We start from the raw sequence: 18,840 nt of genomic DNA on the forward strand, positions 1-18,840 counted from the left end.
TTATGGAAAGCATGTGAGTTGTGGGTACAAGTGGTGGGGATAATGGTGGACCCCACTGACAGTGGACCAGGAACTAAACATATAAATACATCCCCATCCTCTACTTATGGTCTAGACTCCAGTGAAAAAAGAGCAGGAAGTAAAAATTTGGAGAAAGTATGTAAGAAACAGAGCTCCCTCTCATTAGTTTTATCTGTTTAACAAAAAACTCCTGAATGCCCTCCAAGTTTCAGGGACTGTTAGATGCTCTGTCAGATATCCTAATCAAACCATGTGATAAGAGTGGTATTTGGTGTCCACACAAGTCTACTGTACTCTGGGGGGAAGTTGCTGCAACATTTCCAAGTCCTTCTGATTCCTTTTGAATACGCACACATACACACATACACATGTGTCTGGGACTACGGTCTGGTGGGATGTAAGGGGCATGACCTTCTGTTCAGGCGACCAATGTCTTGGAGTAGAAGGACACATCTTTCTCTGATCTTTGTCACCAGGAGACCTTCGGTGTCAGCCTCATGAGGCCTCTACAGGCTGGCCTCCACTGAAGAATTCAATAGTAAGCCAGAGGCAGATGGAGACTGGAAGATTTTTATTCCTTATCCTGGCCAAGTCTAATATTTCCAAGAACTTGTATCCCCTTAAAAGATATGTTAAAGTCCTAATTCCTGTACCTGAGAATGTGACCTTATTTGGAGATAAGGTTTTTACAGAGGTAAACAAGTTAAAACAAAGTCCATTAGGTTGGACCCTAACCTTATATGACAGGTGTTCTTATAAAAAGGGGAAGTTAGGGGCACAGATATGTGTTCAGGGAGAACGCTATGTGAGGATGAAGGCAGAGATCAGGGTGATGCTTGTTCATAACAAAGAATGCCAAAGATTGCCAGCAAACCATCCAAAGTAAGGGGTAGGCATGGGACAGATTCCCTACCCAGCCCTCAGAAGGAGCCAACCCTACTGACACCTTGGCCTCAGACTTCCAGCTCCAAAACTAAGAGAACAAATTTCTGTTGTTTAAGACTGTCACTAAGTTTTTGGTATGTGCTTTATTGTGGCAGCCCTAGCAAGCTGATACACAAGGCTAATGCTTCCAACTATTCTGGAAACCAAATTGTATCCAGGTTCATATGCTACCTCATAGGAGATGTGAATGCCTATCAAAATCTTTTCAAATTTATGTTAATAGCATTGAAAGTGAAAAGAAAAAAGAGCAAATATTGTCTCTTCAGAATGATTCTCCCAAAATCATGACAATGTGCTCTTTGAAAAGCTCCTCTCTTTGGAAAAGGCATCCTGTATCCTAATCATTTGTTTCCAGCTGAGACAAAGAACTGCTCTTTTATTTCAACAGCAGATAAAACAGTCAAGCCAAAACAGCAGTAATTAACATAAACTGTCTTATGAGTTGCTTGTACAACTACCTCATTTTTGTCTCATGAGCCGAGCTACAAGATAAATTAATTAAAAACCAGAACAGACCAAAGATGGGCAAGTTTGGGTATATTAATACTTACTATGAAATTATGATTATGACAACTTAGATAAAGTGAAAACTATTTAAACAAGGCTTCATTGTTTCCTTTTCTAGGCTAATAATCATCACCACTCAATTCTGGCATCAAACCAGAGCTCAGGGAGGCATTGTGACTTACAAGTGAAGAGAATGGATTCTAACCTGGGTTTAGCAGGTATAGCTACGTAGTTTGCAGGGCTGGTGCAAAATGAAAATGCAGGGTTCATTGGTAAAAAGCAGGAAAAGAGTCATTGAAGGCACTAAAATAATATAAAGTTTCCTTCCTTCATCACAGGGTTTTAAATTATATTTAATGCGGTTTAATATGGTTCTAAGTAAATTAAAATTAACATTTTTAATTGGCTGGGTGTAGTGGCTCATGCCTGTAATCCTAGCACTTCAGGAGCTCAGGAGTTTGAGACCAGCCTGGGCAACACAGTGCAACCCCGTCTCTACTAAAAATACAAAAATATTAGCCAGGCATGGCGGTGTGCACCTGTAGTCCCAGCTACTCGGGAGGCTGAGGCAGGAGAACTGCTTGAACCTGGGAGACAGAGGTTGCAGTGAGCCAAGATCGCGCCACTGCACTAGAGTCTGGGTGACAGAGTGAGACTCCATCTCCAAAAAAAAAAAAAAAAAAGTTAAATTATGAGTGAATTTTACTATTTAGCTTTATATTGTGCTATGAGTTTTAAATGCCAATGTAAGAGTATTTGATGTGTATGCAGAATCACTGAAATCACACAACTCATATTTCATAGTTTTTACGTGCATATTTATTTTGTTCTTATCAGAAAAGTGGAAACACTGCACAGAATAAACTTGAATGTGTTTATTTCAATTCTTGATGTGCACACATTCTACAAACTCTTCCTACCTTTGGGGTTACTGATGGCTAAGGAAAAATTAAAAGGAAAAAGAACTATGGATTGCCCTGTCTTTCCCTTTCCTTCCATGTCAGCATATTCAGCATAAGTGGCTGACTACTGCAAGGGAGTAACACGTGTAAGAAAGGATACAATAGGGTTCCTTGGTGGTTTGTGTTTCTTGGAACACCATAGTCTTCTCTCTGCATTCTAAGCAAGTTCCCCTTGGAATGGAAAGTGTAACCTCTCTTGGGGCTGTCAGAAGCCCCACCATGCCTCGCAATCACTCAGAATGAACATAACAGGCTTACCTTGCAATCACTTGGAGTCTCCCTGAACTCCATGCATTGTGGTTACCAGAATTCTGTGCTCAGGGCCACCACACGCTCTGTGCACATGAAGCGGCAAAGAACAGCACGAGCTTCATCATTGCATTGCACTTCTGTTACAAATCACAAGTTCAAAGATAATTAAGAATTTCTAACAGTGACAGCAGAGCATTAAACCAAGCGTGGGGCCCTGTGTAATTGCATAGTTTGCACAACCACAAACACAGTCCTGGGTTCTCGCCTGGATCCTCCCAGTAACTTAACTATATCCTGAGCAATCCACTAATCTCTGTGGGAGTCATTTTCCATGTCTGTGAAATAAGAAGGAACAAACTCTCATACTACTCAAAAATTCTATGGATCTGCACTTTTCATGCCGTTTCTTTCTCATCATTCCTTATCCATTTTACAGCAGTCTCACCCACTCCTACTCACAAGAATGTAAATTCTATAAACGCAGGGACTTGCTCACCACTTTATCCACAATGAGTAGAACCAGGCTTAGAATATAGTAGGTCCTCTTTTTTTTTTTTTTTTTTTTTTTATGAGACAGAGTCTCGCTCTGTCGCCCGGGCTGGAGTGCAGTGGCACAATCTCGGCTCACTGCAAGCTCCGCCTCCCGGGTTCACGCCATTCTCCTGCTGGGACTACAGGCGCCCGCCACCGCGCCCGGCTAATTTTTTGTATTTTTTAGTAGAGACGGGGTTTCACCGTGGTCTCGATCTCCTGACCTCGTGATCCGCCCGCCTCGGCCTCCCAAAGTGCTGGGATTACAAGCGTGAGCCACCGCGCCCGGCAGTAGGTCCTCTTTTAAATTTATAATGAATGAAGAAATAATAAACAACACCCTCACCACTGTACTAGCTAATCTTCCCCACTCCCTTTATTCATATAATAAGACCTAGGACCAAACACTTTAAAAGCATATTACATTGAAACCAAAAATCAACTCTGGCCTAATGATGTAGTTTTGATGACCTATGCAATTAATACAAATATAGTGCCAACGTTTTAAATTTGGGAAATTTCACATTAGATACAACATTCCAGTTATTTTTTTAAACCCTAAAGATATGGTGCTACTCATCTGAAGTAGAGCTGGGCACACTCTCAAATTTGTCATAGCCTTATTAGGCCTGCTTCTCTCATGAATGTCACCTGGGGTCCTCTCTAAATATTTGAGTTAATGATCTCTGTTTTAGATCATCTGGAGAGAAATAAAAGAGATGATATTGACGATTTCAAGTCACCCACAGTGACATGGCTTATTGGCATTTTTTGTCTACCCTCTCAGGGCCAGCATTCTAACAAGCAAAGCATCACCATGCCTGGGCCTGCCCATGGTATGGGTAAGGATGTGTCTCACACCAAATCCTTTTCCGTAGACCCTTGACGGTGTCTCTTTGCAGCCTCAAGTTGTCTAGTTTAATAGAAAGCCTCTGATACATAAATAATTCATAACATGGTCCTAATAAATCAATGAGCTAATCCTTCTCCAAAGCAATTTCATTTTAAAGAAGCTCTAGCCAGAGAATTGCAATGCTCTACCCATTCATTTAATTTCAGTTGCTGTGATACCTAAGTTCAGGACATAGTTGTGATGAGAAAAGAGAGTTGAAGCACAACTCAAATCGTATCAACAAGTTAATATCTATTTTTCTGATTTTTAAAGTTTACACTGTATATAGAGCAGCTCTAAAGTAAGGTCTGTGACTTTCAAAAAGTAGATAATATTATATTTCTAAGTACTTGTGATTAGATATAAGTTCATACTAATCAGATATGTATAATTCATAAACACTTGGGGTGATATTTATGACCAGGTACTATTATATTGGAATATGTATATCACAGTATATATGTATGAATTAAAATTTTTCATATATAAGTGCCTATGTGTGTATGTGTGTATACACACATGCACACACACACACACACACACACATATATAGAGAGAAAGATCATATTCATGATAAGGTATTAACTTTTATAATATGTATTCAATAAACACATATCAGAATCGGAAAGATTATTGTAAATTTAAAAATGATTTCGTTTGATAGTGAAAGTCTATATATTCTTATAGTGCAAGACCCTGCACTGTTTTCTAATAAGATATTTAAAACCAAACCAAATGCTCAGAACATTTTTTCCAGCAAGAAAATCCAATTGTTTCATTTGTTTTAGTCCAAAGAACATGCTTTAGCAAGGCCTTTGTCTTGAGGATTTTACCACTGTCTTTGAAACTCGCTTCAAAATTTAGTCTTTTTAAAACTGCACAAGTAAAAAAGGAAACTTTCTTTCCCTATAAAATTCAATTTACATGTAAAATTAATTTGAAATCTAACATAAAGTCAGATTTTTACAAGCATTATTCCAAAACTCATGCCAAGAAACAGGCACTTGTACAATTTCATGCCTCGCACTTCATTTCTTCTTAAGTAAAGCAATTGAAAAATTCATTAATTTTTGTCTTGATCATTAGCTTGAAAGTTTTCATTTAATGAGACCATCAGTTGAAGCTATTTGATGTATTCTATGGTTGCCTCTGAGGTTAACTCTCTGTTACCAGTTTTAACCATGCTATAGTCCAGACAAAATTTTTATTTGCTGACTTGTTTGAATAGTTACAGTTTTCTATACCCTGGGCATTATAATTATTCTAACTTTCCTCCAAAATCTTGCAATCTTTTGCCCCCAGGGCCAGTAAGGGTGCATGTTCAGTGACACCATTCAGGCTCTGCTTGCCGCTTGGAGTGGAGTTTGGAGAATAGTGGGGATGCTTTTGCCTTTCCTGCCTTCTCCCATCCAATTTGCCCTGATGAGATCATGCTACTATTTAAGTGGCCAGGGCCCTGAAAATCCCCTACTAATTCATATCAGATACATACATCCTGGGTTTAAAACTGTAAACAATAAATGGCCTGGGCTTTTTTTCTGTTTTTTTTTTTCCTACTTTACTGATTTTTCCACTTGTATTTCTCCCTCTTTCCTTATTTTGACGTTTTAGTGTCTTTGTGTGTTTTCTTAACTTTTGAATTGTATGTTTATTGCTTTTATTTTCTTTCTTTTAAAAATGTTAACATGGTTTCTATAAGCTTTTTTTCTAGAAATTCTGTAATTTTGATTTGTATGTTTCCTTTGACTCAAGATTTATTTTTAAAAGGATTCTTGTCTCCAATCAGGTAGATTTTACTTTTTGTCATTTGTTTCTAGTCACACTGCATATTTATATTGGCAGATGTTACTTGCATAATTTATTATTGATTTATTATTCTTTAATGATTGGGCAAGAGATTCTTTCTGTATTGTGAATTTATTTTTAAATATGTCTCAAACTCCTTTTCCTTATTTTCTTGCTGACCCTTTTGGCTCTTCCAGACCGGGAGCAAGAGGGGCACAGTAGTATACAGAACACAGACGTGGACCCCAGTCAGACCTGAGTGTGAATCCCTGCTGGGCTTCCTGGCTGTGTGACTGGGGCAAAGTGATCTTTTAGTTTCAGTTTCCTCAACTGAACAAATGCTAAGATTAAAGGAGATAATGTATGCAAAGGCTTTAAAGGGGTACCACGAAAATGGTTGTTATTCATCATCATCATCATTATGATTACTCTTGTCTACTTCACTACCAATAAATTACTTATATAAAAATTGCTTTTATGAAATTCCTGGAGAAATTGGAAACTGTTACCTAGCTAATGTGAATAGGGGATACAAACACACACATATATAGAGAGATATGCATGCTATATGCAATTTTATTAATCTTTTTATTAATCCTATGAAGTAAGTAAAGTGAGAAATATTCCACCCATTATATAAAGAGACCATGATTAGATAATCTATGGAGCCACCTTCAATGACTAAGGAACTACTAATTCCAGGGGGTTGACCCAGGCCTTCTAACTAAAACTATATTCTACATAATCACACACTCCTAGTTGATTTAATTCATGTTGCTCAAATGATTTCTGAGTATGCATCAGGTAACTGTAAAGTATTTGTTAAAGCAGGCCATTATCAGTAGTAGTCATGGTACACTTTCACATTTCCAAGGACAAGAATATAGGTTAAGAAATAGCCCAGTCTAATTGGATCTACATTCATGCTCTTAATGTGTAAGGGAAGCATGGAATAAGAGGACATGATCAGTGAAGAACAAGTTTAAGACATCTTTTGTTTGGTTATGTTTTTGACGCCAGCAATCTGAAATTCTGAAAAAATCTTATTTGTAGCAATGAGACATCTTAGCTGCTTTCCTCACGAAGTCCAGAGAATTGTGGATTTTTTCAAGGCTGGAAGACCTTTGAGACGGAGGTCAAGAAAAGTAAAAGATGTTCCAAAGAGTGCTGTCTGGGCAAGCCATTTCAAAATATTAAATGGGTTATTGTCTCTCAAAACAACACTACTGGGAGCTATATAATTCTATTATATATATAGATGCCTCATTTTATTGACATCTCCCAGGAGTTCTGAAGTGCTTTGTAACTGACTGGTTCCCCAACCCCCACCTCTGGAGAATGACAGAAAAGCTAGTGATCCCAACCTTGCATCAAAACTGCTTGCACGGGCATCTTTGATGTACCTACAGCAGACTTGGACAAGGGTGCTAATGCTGCACAGTGCCCCTTCGGTTCTTCTTCTGTCCAGGTGATAGATTATAGACATAGCAGTTTGACTTTGGAGTATAAAGAACACCACTGGGAGGCAGAGGCAGGTGGATTGCCTGAGCTCAGAAGTTGGAGACCAGGCTGGCCAACATGGTGAAACCCTGTCTCTACTAAAAATACAAAAAAAATTAGCCAGTCATGGTGGTGTGTGCCTGTAGTCCCAACTACTTGGGAGGCTGAGGCATGAGAATTGCTTGAACCTGAAAGGTAGAGGTTGCAGTGAGCTGAGATCATGCCACTGCACTCCAGCCTGGGCGACAGAAGGAGACTCTGTCTCTAAATAAATAAATAAATAACACACCTTCCCCATAACATTGTAAAATGTTGGTTTACCAAACAAAGTATTCATTTCACATTTGATTTCTGGGTATTTTTTAGAAAACGATCCTTTCATAAAAAGGCCTCTGTATTTGTTTGGTGAGAAACAACAAACAAACAAATTAAAATCTAAGAGGAAGAGTGTGCACTGGGGTGGGAGATGTTTACAAGGAAGTGTGCTCACCTTCCACAATGATCACTTAACAAGCATGTATTGAGCCCCTATTGAATGCTCAAAGACAACAGAAAAGTACTTTCCGTACAAAGAAGATTCCTGTTCAAAGTAAGAGTGAGATTGACAAGTGGTTCCAGATTTTCAGACACATGACCTCCTTTCAGGGCCTTCTCTTTGAATCATCCATTTTGTTCCATTGCTAGGGAACTCCCCTTTGACATACAAGCATTCAGCTACAGCCGTGCCCAGGAACACTATGCAGCCAGGACATTTGTGTCCTGTGAGACCCGTGAGAGGTACCCCAAACCTTGGGGTACCTCTATCTCTTCTGGTCCCTTGACCACTAAAACACACTTCCTCTCTTCTTTAAAAGTGTAATGGATTTGTCCCTAAGAGTTGTAGAAATGCCAACAGGATTTATTTCATTTTTCGTCAATCTCCTGGGATGGCTGGACTGAGAGAAAAATAGAGACTAGTAAATTTTCATTGTATGTATGCACAGTTGATCTGAGCATGAAATAGTACTCATTGATATGGTTGAAATATCTGCAGAAATCCACGGATCTGCCTTGCAAAACCATGTATCAGGACACTTTGATGACATATATGCAAGAAAAGATGGTAAAAGCATAAAAATTCTCACAATCCAACTGAGAACCTAGAAAAGAAAATGAGCAAGCTATGCACATTGAAATTTGCTTTTTAAAAAACATAAACATAAAGCTTTAATCAGTGTAGTTTTATATCAATTCATTCATACTGTCTTGTTTAAACTATTGTCGTCTACTAATAATTCATTTACAATAAATTATTGGATTCCTCTTTCAGTCATGATGGAATAACTGATATCAGATTTGCTTTCTTACTGTAAACAACTAGAAAACAGGGCAGAGTATAAAAAAGGATTGTTACCAGTTCTTAGAAATGGCAGTACAGGATTATGATCCCTGAGAGAAAATAAACAAATGAGGTGACCCTTGTAATTGCCTCACCTTCCTTCCTTCCAGGCCACAATACTGGGAAAAGGAGCATAGCTCTCTCACTGAGCTGAGGATACAGAGTTTGGAGTTCAGGGAAGATGGGGAGCCTGGAATGTGTGGTGCAGGTTGCTAGAGAAGCAAGCTATGCAGATAAAAACATCCCCCAAATCTGCGTGGAATCCTCTCTAGTCTTTGCCTGAATAACATGAGCATACTGTGAGAATCCACAAGACTAGGCAATAAAAAACAACTTCTGAAGAAAAACAACAAAAAGTAGGGAGCTCTGTGCAGAATAATTCCCAGAGCTCACACAGCACTGAGACATCTTTGAGATTCATCCAGCTAGTGTGGAGTATACTCCTGAAACACCCAGAATATTCAGGAAAGACCCAAGACACTCCAGTCTTAATAATAAAGCTAAACTGCTTCTAGAATAAAGGTTGGCCTAAACCCATCTTAACAAGTTTTAAAATAAGCTTTAAAAATATGGAGCTCACATATAAATAACTTACTGCCAAAAGAAAATTTAATACTACTTAAAGAAAAATAAAACCCCAAAGACACATATTGTATATATGTTTATATATTTTAAGTAATATAATATATACTAGTTTAATACATAAATATATTAATATACATTATATTATTCAGTAATATATATGATAATATTGTATATAAATATATTTTATGTTATATATATTTATATATATTCTCTCTCTCTCATCATATATATAAATAGAAAGAGAGAGAGAGAGAGATACTTGCAGCAATGTGATGTTACAATGTCCAGCTTCCATTAAAACATCACTGGACATATGGAGAAGCATGAAAAATGTGACCCACAACCATAAAAAAATCAGTCAATAGGCACAGACACAGAAATAATAGAGAGATAAAATTAACAAGGAGTTCAGAAAAGCTATTATAAATATGTTCAAAGATTTTTTTAAACATAAGAATTTTATGGAAATTTTAAATGCGACAACATCTAAGAGAGGAGAAAGATGGAGTTGAAAAAGCAATTTGTAGCCAGGTTATGAACTATGGATGCCAGGTTTGCACACCTGCACACCCAGGTGGATTATACACTTGTAGAGTGGAACTGACAGGCAGAGAGGCCCTGGAGCAGGACTGCCTTGGTTACCAGGCTGTGGATACCAGACACCTCAGCATGCCCCTCTCAAGACACTTAATCCCACAATGCCTTCCTTCCTCTCTGATAAACAGTTGTAATAATATTACCTAGTTACAGGTTATGCTGGTGACTAATTAAGTTACTGCAACCAACGGGTTATAGAAGTGTTAGCTGTTATTATGTGTGTATGTGCATGTGTTTGTATACACACACTGACTTATATGTGACATTATTCTCTGTTTGTTTTTCTCTTACAGGTTCTCTGGGAAGTCATCACTGCCTAGAGAATGAAATCAGCAAGTATCTAGCATACACCATATATGTGACTTCCTTCCATCTGAGTCCAGGAAGTCAGTCTGATAACCATCATAGCTTTCCTCCATCCATCCAGCTCTAACTGGAACCATATGGATATTATAAAATCTCAACCTTGAACTCCCTTTAATGCAGCCAGGGGCTCAAGTTTATTTAAGTGTTTGATCTCCTGTTTTCCCTATGTATGAGATGGGAGTATTTCTCTATCAATATTTAAAAGCTGGTACTAAATGACCTTGAGTATGGTTAAATAGTTTTCTCTATCAGTTCATCTCTTATGGTTTGGCTCTAGTGAAGTTTAAGGAAGTGATTTGATTATAGAAGGATGTGGGATTCTACCAAATGCACATTTCTAATCTTAGTGGAGGCATTTACTTATTTCATTACGTGTTCACCTGTTGTCTCACCTTCTTGGAAGAGTTTTATCATGTGTACTAGCCAGGTTCAACCAGAGAAGCAGAACCACTAGGAGATTTATATGCATTAGAATATTGTAAGGGATTTCACAACTGTGGAAGCTGGTTAAGTTTCAAGTGAGATGCCAATGCAGGAAGTCCAGAGGGCAGATAGTCAGGAAGATTATTGCTATAGACTGAATGTTTGTGTCCCAACAAAATTTATTAAAATTCTAACCCCCAATTGATGGTATTAGGAGACGGGGTCTTCAGGAGGTGATTAGTTCATGAGGGTGGAGCCCTCATGAATGCAGTTACTGTCTTCATAAAAGAAATCCTAGAGAGCTCTCTCCCCACTTCCACAGATGTCTCACCAGACCCTGAATCTGCCGGCACTTTGATCTTGGACTCCCCAGCCCCAAGAACTGAGAGAAATAAGTTTCTGTTGTTTGTAAGCCTTCCAGTATATGATAGTTAGTTATAGAAGCCCAAATGGCCTAAGGCAGTCACAAAGTGGGGGAGAGCCAAACAAGCTGGGGCTCAAGTGCATGGAGCAGGACACAAAGGCCCAAGGACTGATTAAAACTCCTGTCCACTCTTCTTGCTATGTCATTGGTAGCATGGGCATCCTGCAGAAGCCAGGGCCCTTCCTCAACAGAGGTAAAGACATATACCTGACCCAGAAATCAGAGAAGGGGGAGAAGGCTCCAGGGAGAGGAAAAGCAGCTGCAGACCCACGTGTTGCTTTAAGCCAGCAGAGTCAGTCAACTATTGTTGATTATTTGTGTAGAAAACCAACGTATGAACTGCAGAATCATAAGGCTGCTAGAAATTGCAGAGGTCATTTATTCCAGTCTTCTATCTCCAGAAAGGCTTTGTCCAAATCTCTTCAGACAAAACCCTAGCCACCTCTCTCTTTGTTCAAGGTGTCCTCACATAGGCTTTCAACCACCCTTTGCATTATTTAACAATAGGTTGGACTCTGTTTCTATCTCTATCAATTGTAAAGCTGAAATAATCTTGAAAATTTGGACTATGTATCTATTATTAACTAACATTTCTGGAAAACTTAAGTGAAAATGGAATTTGTGGATTTGTGAGGAAATAGTTGTAATTATCTACCTGGCATTGACAGTGGCTATTTATTCATTTGGTCAGTGGTCAATTTGACTGGCTACTCCACAGTTTCATGGCTACCCTAGCTCATGGGCCAAGTGGACTGTGCTGAGACCATAACAAGCCCTAAGGCCAAAATAAACAATTTTGGGATCTCAAGTATGACAGTTCATGCCTGTAATCCTAGTGTTTGGGGAGGCTGAGGGGGAGGATTGCTTGAGGACAGGAGTTTGAAGCCAGCCTGGACAACATAAGAGATCTCATCTCTATAAAATATATAAATTATCTCTATAAAATAATAAAAAAATTAGCTGGTCATGGTGGCTGGCATGTGCCTGTAGTCCCAGCTACTGGGAAGGCTGAGCTGGGAGGGTGGCTTGAGCCCAGGAGCTCTAGGCTGCAGTGAGCTGTGATAGCACCACTGCACTGTAGCCTGGGTGGCAGAGTGAGATCCTCTGTCAAAAAAAAAAAAAAAAAGAAAGCGGAATACTTTCTGGGAGACTCAGGTGACCACATATTTACCTTGTTAGTAAATATTACTACTTCTAGTAAGATAATTTCCCCTTGTTTCTAACATAAACCTTCAACTTCAACAATTCCCTTTTCTTTATTCAAGTTGAATCAGTAACAGAGTGTCCAGCATCTTGCTAATTAGGCCTTTGTATAAATGAAGACATTTTAGCCACACAGTTTTTCTTAAGTGATTCTGATTTCTGTAGCCATCCTACTCCTTTATTTTCCAGCTCTTTGGTCATTTCTTCCCTTCATCTCCCAAAATCTTGACAAATTCTCTTCCTATTTCCTAGGCTCTAAAACTATGGAAAAGTTAGATGGAAGACATTGTTTGAACTGGGATTAAAGATGTGCAGAGGACATTTATGCAGCATAATTTTCTCACTATATTCAGTGTGGACATCTTCTAAACAGTATTCTGGGTGGGAAGTTCACAGCCCTTCTCTGTTCCCCAATTCTGCAATTCACTTGATCACTTTGTCTTGATGGAGTCCTGGTGTCATTTTAAAGGCTTTATCTTAATAGCTTAAGCTGCACTTATTATATTTTATATCATATAAACAGTCTGTAAAGAGCCCTTAAAAGGCAAATTGATTTTTTTTTTTTTTTTTTGTCAGTCACAACAAGCAAAAGGACAGTTCACCTTCACCGCCTTGAGGTTGTTATGTTTTGTTTGCGAAGCAGTCCGGAATAAGAATTATGCAACAGAGTTCTAATAGAACACTCTCAACTGTCAATATCATGTACAGATCATGTCTACCAGTGGCATTACTGAAGGTGAATAGTGAATACTCTCTTTTGCTCTCCTGTTACCTCTAGACTATTTAGAGCTTCTCAGAAGAAATGTGATGGTATTGTCTTTGTCTGCCCAAGTTGCCATAGTAAAATACCATATACTGGGTGTTTTAAGTTACATAAATTTATTTCTTACAGTTCTGGAGCCTGAGAAGGCCCAGTCAAGGGGCTAGACAGTTCTGTTTCTCCTGAGGGCCCTTTTCCTGGTGTAAGATGGCACCTTCTTTCTGTGTCCTTGCTTGGCAGAAGAGAGCATGCTCTGGTGTCTCTTCCTTTTTCATAAGGGCACGAGCCCTATTGGAGTAGGACCCCACCTTCATAATCTCTATTAACCTTTATCATCTACTCACAGGCTGTATCTCCAAATACAGTCACATTGTGGGTTAGGCCTTCAACATGTGAATTTGGGGGAACACAAAAATTCAGTCCATAACATTCTGCCCCTGACCTCTCAAATTTTAAATTCTTCTTCCATGCGAAATACTTTCATTTAGTTCTAACAATTCCAACCCTAAAAGTCTAAATTCATTCCACCATCAGCTCTAAAGCTTAAAGTTCAAAGTCTCATCTAAACATCTAAATCAGATATAGAGGTGAATCATGGTATAATTCATTCTGAAGAAAAATCCCCCTGCAGCTGTGAACTTATGAAACCAAATGAGTTATGGGCTTCCAAAATACAGTGGTGAGAACAGACATTCCCATTCTCAAAGAGAGAAATTGGGAGAAAGTGGTGATGTTATCAAGAAGATCCAAAACCGAGGAGGACAAATCCATTAGACCTTAAGGTTTGAGAATAATCCTCTTTGGCTTGATGTCTGTGATAGTTAATACTAAGTGTCAACTTGATTGGATTGAAGGATACAGGTATTGATCCTGGGCGTGTCTATGAGGGTGTTGCCAAGGGAGATTAACATATTGGTCAGTGGACTGGGAAAGGCAGACCCACTCTTAATCCAGATGGGCACAGTCTAATCAGCTGCCAGCATGGCTAGACTATAAGCAGCCAGAAAAATGTGAAAAGAGAGACTGACCTAGCCTCCCAGCCTACATCTTTCTCCCATGTTGGATTCTTCCTGCCCTCGAACATCAGACTCCAAGTTATTCAGTTTTGGAACTTGGAATGGCTCTCCTTGCTCCTCAGCCTACAGATGGCCTATGGTGGGACCTTGTGATAGTGTGAATTAATACTTAACAAACTCCCCTTTATATATATATTATATATAAAATATATAATATATATTAAATATATAAGTATATATTATATATAATGTATATTATATATAATATATAAAATATATATTTTATATAATGTATATTATATATAATATATAAAATATATATTTTATATAATGTATATTATATATAATATATAAAAATATATATTTTTTATATATATATATATATATTCCATTAGTTTTGTCCCTCTAGATAACCCTGACTAATACAGTCTCCCAACTTCCAGCCTTCCCGGAATGGTAGTGTCATTCCACAGCTTTGCAGAGCCACCCTGTCCCTCCAGCTATCTGGGAGGGACCTGCCCCGACAACTGTCTGTGAGGGCCCCACCCCTGAGGCTCTCTGTGAGTGCCACATAACTCTATGCCAGATCCCCTTTCTCTGAAACCAAGGAGAAAACAGTCTTACCCCCTGGGCCTGTGGCAGGAGTGGCAGTCCTGCCTGTCTCTGAATTCACTTCAGGGCCATTCTTCTCCTTTCTTGAAGAACAGTGTATCTTCACAGCCAAATACCTCTATGGTCCTGCCCTGTAGAATCCAAGAAGCCTTGACAGCCTTCCTTTATTTTGTCCCATCTCCATCCCCTTTCATTCAAACTGGCAGAGTTTCTGCTCATATACGCCATAAACTCTTTATCAAGTGATAGTTCAGCCACACCTTTGATGTTCTCTTTAGAACACGCTTTATCTTTTTTTGCAATATGGATAGACTGAGGATTTTCTCAATATTTAATTTCTGACATTTTTGGGGTTTTTTGTGACTTGGTTGATTTGGGATTTTATTGTTTGTTTGCTTAACAATTCATTCTTCAATTTATCTCTCTCTTCTTGTATTTTACTATAAGCAGTCAGGTGGAACCAAGCCACTGCTTCAACACTTTGCTTACAAATCTCTTGAAGCTATATAACCAACTTCCTTGCTCTCAAGTTTCTGCAAAACGTAAGGACACACAATTCAGCCAAGTTTGTTACTTTATAACAAGGATAACCTTTCCTTGAGTTTCCTATAACACGTTCCTCATTTCTATCTGAAACCTCACCAGAATGGCCTCTAATGTACATATTTCTACCAATATTCTGTTCATGATTATATCCCAGCCCAAGGAAGTTGGGTGGGACAGTTTCCCCTTACTCATGGGAATGTCAGCCTTTTGTCCTGTTCAGGCCCTCAACTAACTGAATGAGACCCACTCAAAATATGGAGGACAATAAGCTTTACTCAGTCTGCTGAATCAAATGTTGGTTTCATCCACAAACACCTTCACAGATACATCCAAAATAATGCCTAAACAAATATCAGGGCATCCCATGGCCGTGGCAAGTTGGCACATAAAATCCACCATCACAGGTACCTTCTATTTTACTTTCAAAATTTGTGTGGATTTGTTGAGAGGATATGTTTGTTATTGTCTGTTTAACTGATTCATCCAACAAAAATTCATGAGTTACTATTATGTGCGGAGCTATACAATGTCCTATATTCTGTACAAAATTCTGACTGCTCAGAGAAAGACTTTTTTCATTTACCACTTAAGCAGAGGAGGGAATAATTACTTTCTTTCCCTTTAAGAGACATACGATATTTGGGAAAATGCTGGTTAGTGGAATACCTGTTCTCAGCATGGTTTTCTAACACTTTAGACTTACAAATAAGTGACCTGTTACAGACATTGATGTTGGCAATATCAGTAGGTCTGAGACCCAGACCAGGGTAAATATATTGGAAACCTACAGTGAAAATCATATATAAAAAGAAAAAATATTCACTTACTTGCAACTGTAGACATGTGCTGATGAGAAGGGAGTGAGAGCTGAAATCACTGGTCATTCCAAATGGTCTGAGGGCCCACTCTCAGCCCTAACCCTGCCAGAGAAGGGCAGGTTTCTAGGGTCTGTTTGATTTGTGGCCTCTGACTCAGCAGGGCTTCAGCAGCACTTGCGTCATGTAAGAGAATGATTTGATGCAAGCCTCATTTAAAGGGTCACTAGATAGCTATGATTTTTGACCTCTGCCTGTTTCTGCTCAATGCATATAGAGACAAACAAACAAAACATTTTGATCAAACTAGCTCCCTTCAAAAAAGGTAAGATAGTAGTGGCTGTACAAGGTCACTTCTTGATAATACTTAGATGTGGACAAAAGAAAACAGCAATAAAGAGCCATAGTATCTCACGACGGTGAGATCATTGTGACAACACACTGATTCTTCAGGGAATGTGCCTGTGTCTAAGATACTTCTCAATATATGGTTAGGAGCCCATTCTGCAGTGCAAGCACTAAGCTATTTTCCATTTTAGTGGTATCTATAACAGATAATTAAAAATCACTGGATATTTACAAAAACCTTATCTATGGAAAGAAAAGAACAAAGTTTCCAACAAATACATCAGAGTTTTGTGAAAGAAAATCAATTCAGCCAGATGCAGTGGCTCATGCCTGTAATCCCAACACTTTGGGAGGCTGAGGCAGGAGGATCACTTGAGCCCAGGAGTTCAAGACCAGCCTGGGCATAGCAAGACCCCGTCTCTACAAAAAATAAAATAAAATAGCCAGGCTTGGTTGTACATGCCTTATTCCCAGCCTCTGACTCGGTGGGGCATCAGCAGTGATGCCCTCTATTCAGAGGCTGAGGCAGGGGAATCACTTGAGCCTAAGAGGTTGAGGCTGCAGTGAGCCATGATCATGCCATTGCACTTCAGCCTGGGCAACAGAGTTCTTTTTTTTCTTCCAAAAAAAGGAAAGAAAGAAGGAGAGAGGAAAGAGGAAAGAAGAAAGAAGAAAGAAAGAAAGAAAAGAAGAAAGAAAGAAAGAAGAAAGAAAGAAAGAAAGAAAAAAAGAAAGAAAGAAAGAAAGGGAGAGAGAGAGAGAGGGAGGGAGGGAGGGAAAGAAAGAAAGAAAAAGAAAGAAAAGAAAGAAAGAAAGAAAGAAAGAAAGAAAGAAAGAAAGAAAGAAAGAAAGAAGAAGAAAGAAAGAAAAAGGAAGGAAGGAAGGAAGGAGAGGAAGGGAGGGAGGGAGAGAGGGAGGAAGAAAGGAAGAAAAAGTAAGGAAGGAAGGAAGAAAGGAAGGAAGGAAGGAAGGAAGGAAGGAAGGAGAGGGAGGGAGGGAGAGAGGGAGGAAGAAAGGAAGAAAAAGTAAGGAAGGAAGGAAGAAAGGAAGGAAAAGGAAGGAAGAGAGGGAATAAATTCATAGGTAAAGGGGGAACTCAGTAAGTATAATCTCAACATCCAAAAGTCCTTCAAAAGGGCTTATTCAAAAATCTATCATGGAAATTGCCTTCCAATGTGACTATCCTTACAGTCTCTGGTGACGAGAGAAAAAGCTTGATTTATCAATAACAGAGAAATGCCTTGTGTAAGGATAAATGGGCACTGAAATAGATGAAGGATTTTACACCATGGAAGATCAGTATTCTAACTAGTTTCATGTAACAAGTAAATGTCGTGGAGGAATCAGGAGGGGAATGTAGAAGTTTAAAGATGGAATTAAACTCTTTGGAGTAGTGAAAACACCACATTAACGAGGAGTACAGGAGATTTAACTTGGTCTAATGAACGGAGAAAAATTGCAGATAAATTTCTTTGTGAGTAAGCACAAAGTACTGCAATTATAGATATAAACTTATGGACACCGAGCTATAATTTATAGCCCAGATAATGGTTTTGGAAAGTTACAAAGGGTATTGTGAAGACGTGATGCTTAAAGTTATTTTGGCAATAGATAGTGAATACATAAGTGAAGACCCTAAAGATATTGGCCAGTTGAGGCACTGTTTATAAAGCCCAGAAAAATACTGAATATCATCAAAGCCCTCAAACCCCAAGCACATCTTTTAACATTTATTACATTACCATGGGTTCAATATTAATACAGAATGGGATCTTATATTAATATGTCATATGGAAAGATAAGTAGTCAGACCAAGCATGTCATTGAAAGCATCTAAAATTTCCTGAAAGCATATTTTAAGATATTTCTAAAAGCACTGAAAAGCTAGCAAGATAGCATTAATAAACCAACACAGAAACCCAAAGAGACGAAAAGAGCACCAAGACCACTTTTGCCCTAAGGACTTCAAGCTAAGAATTTAAAGTTTTAGAGAGAGACAATATATTACAGAAAAAAGTAACCAGCTAAGTTGATGCTAGACCAGATTGCCTAGGTTTAAATACTAACCCACCACTTGACTTTGGGGCAGTGATTTAACTTCTCTAAACCCTAAGTTTTTCAATTATGGAATGGGTTAATGATAGTGGCTTTTAGGGTTGACATGAAGATTAAATAAATTAAAGCACATAGAGCAGTATCTGACAAATAGGGAGCTATACATAAGTGTAAACAAATTTTAAAGTATTTAAGAAAAAATAAAAGATGGGAAAGAGGGGAATGCGACTGGGGAAGGCAGACTGAGCTTTCTGGGTGCTTGTAATATTGTTCTTGACCATACTGGAGATTATGCAGAGATTCACTTTAGTATTATT

The 18,840-nt window shown here is 38.6% G+C and overlaps 1 long non-coding RNA gene across 1 annotated transcript in view; it reads right to left on the reverse strand.

The window, feature by feature from the left end:
- The window catches only part of LOC129474504 (uncharacterized), a 107,286-nt gene extending 91,030 nt beyond the window's left edge, over positions 1 to 16,256 (reverse strand). The window contains exon 1 of the long non-coding RNA XR_008654557.1: positions 16,133 to 16,256. This is a non-coding gene — a long non-coding RNA (uncharacterized lncRNA). The remainder of the gene's footprint in view (positions 1 to 16,132) is intronic.
- Positions 16,257 to 18,840: the final 2,584 nt, after the last annotated feature.

The sequence above is a fragment of the Symphalangus syndactylus genome, chromosome 2, assembly GCF_028878055.3.
Source record: "Symphalangus syndactylus isolate Jambi chromosome 2, NHGRI_mSymSyn1-v2.1_pri, whole genome shotgun sequence".
NCBI lineage: Eukaryota > Metazoa > Chordata > Mammalia > Primates > Hylobatidae > Symphalangus > Symphalangus syndactylus.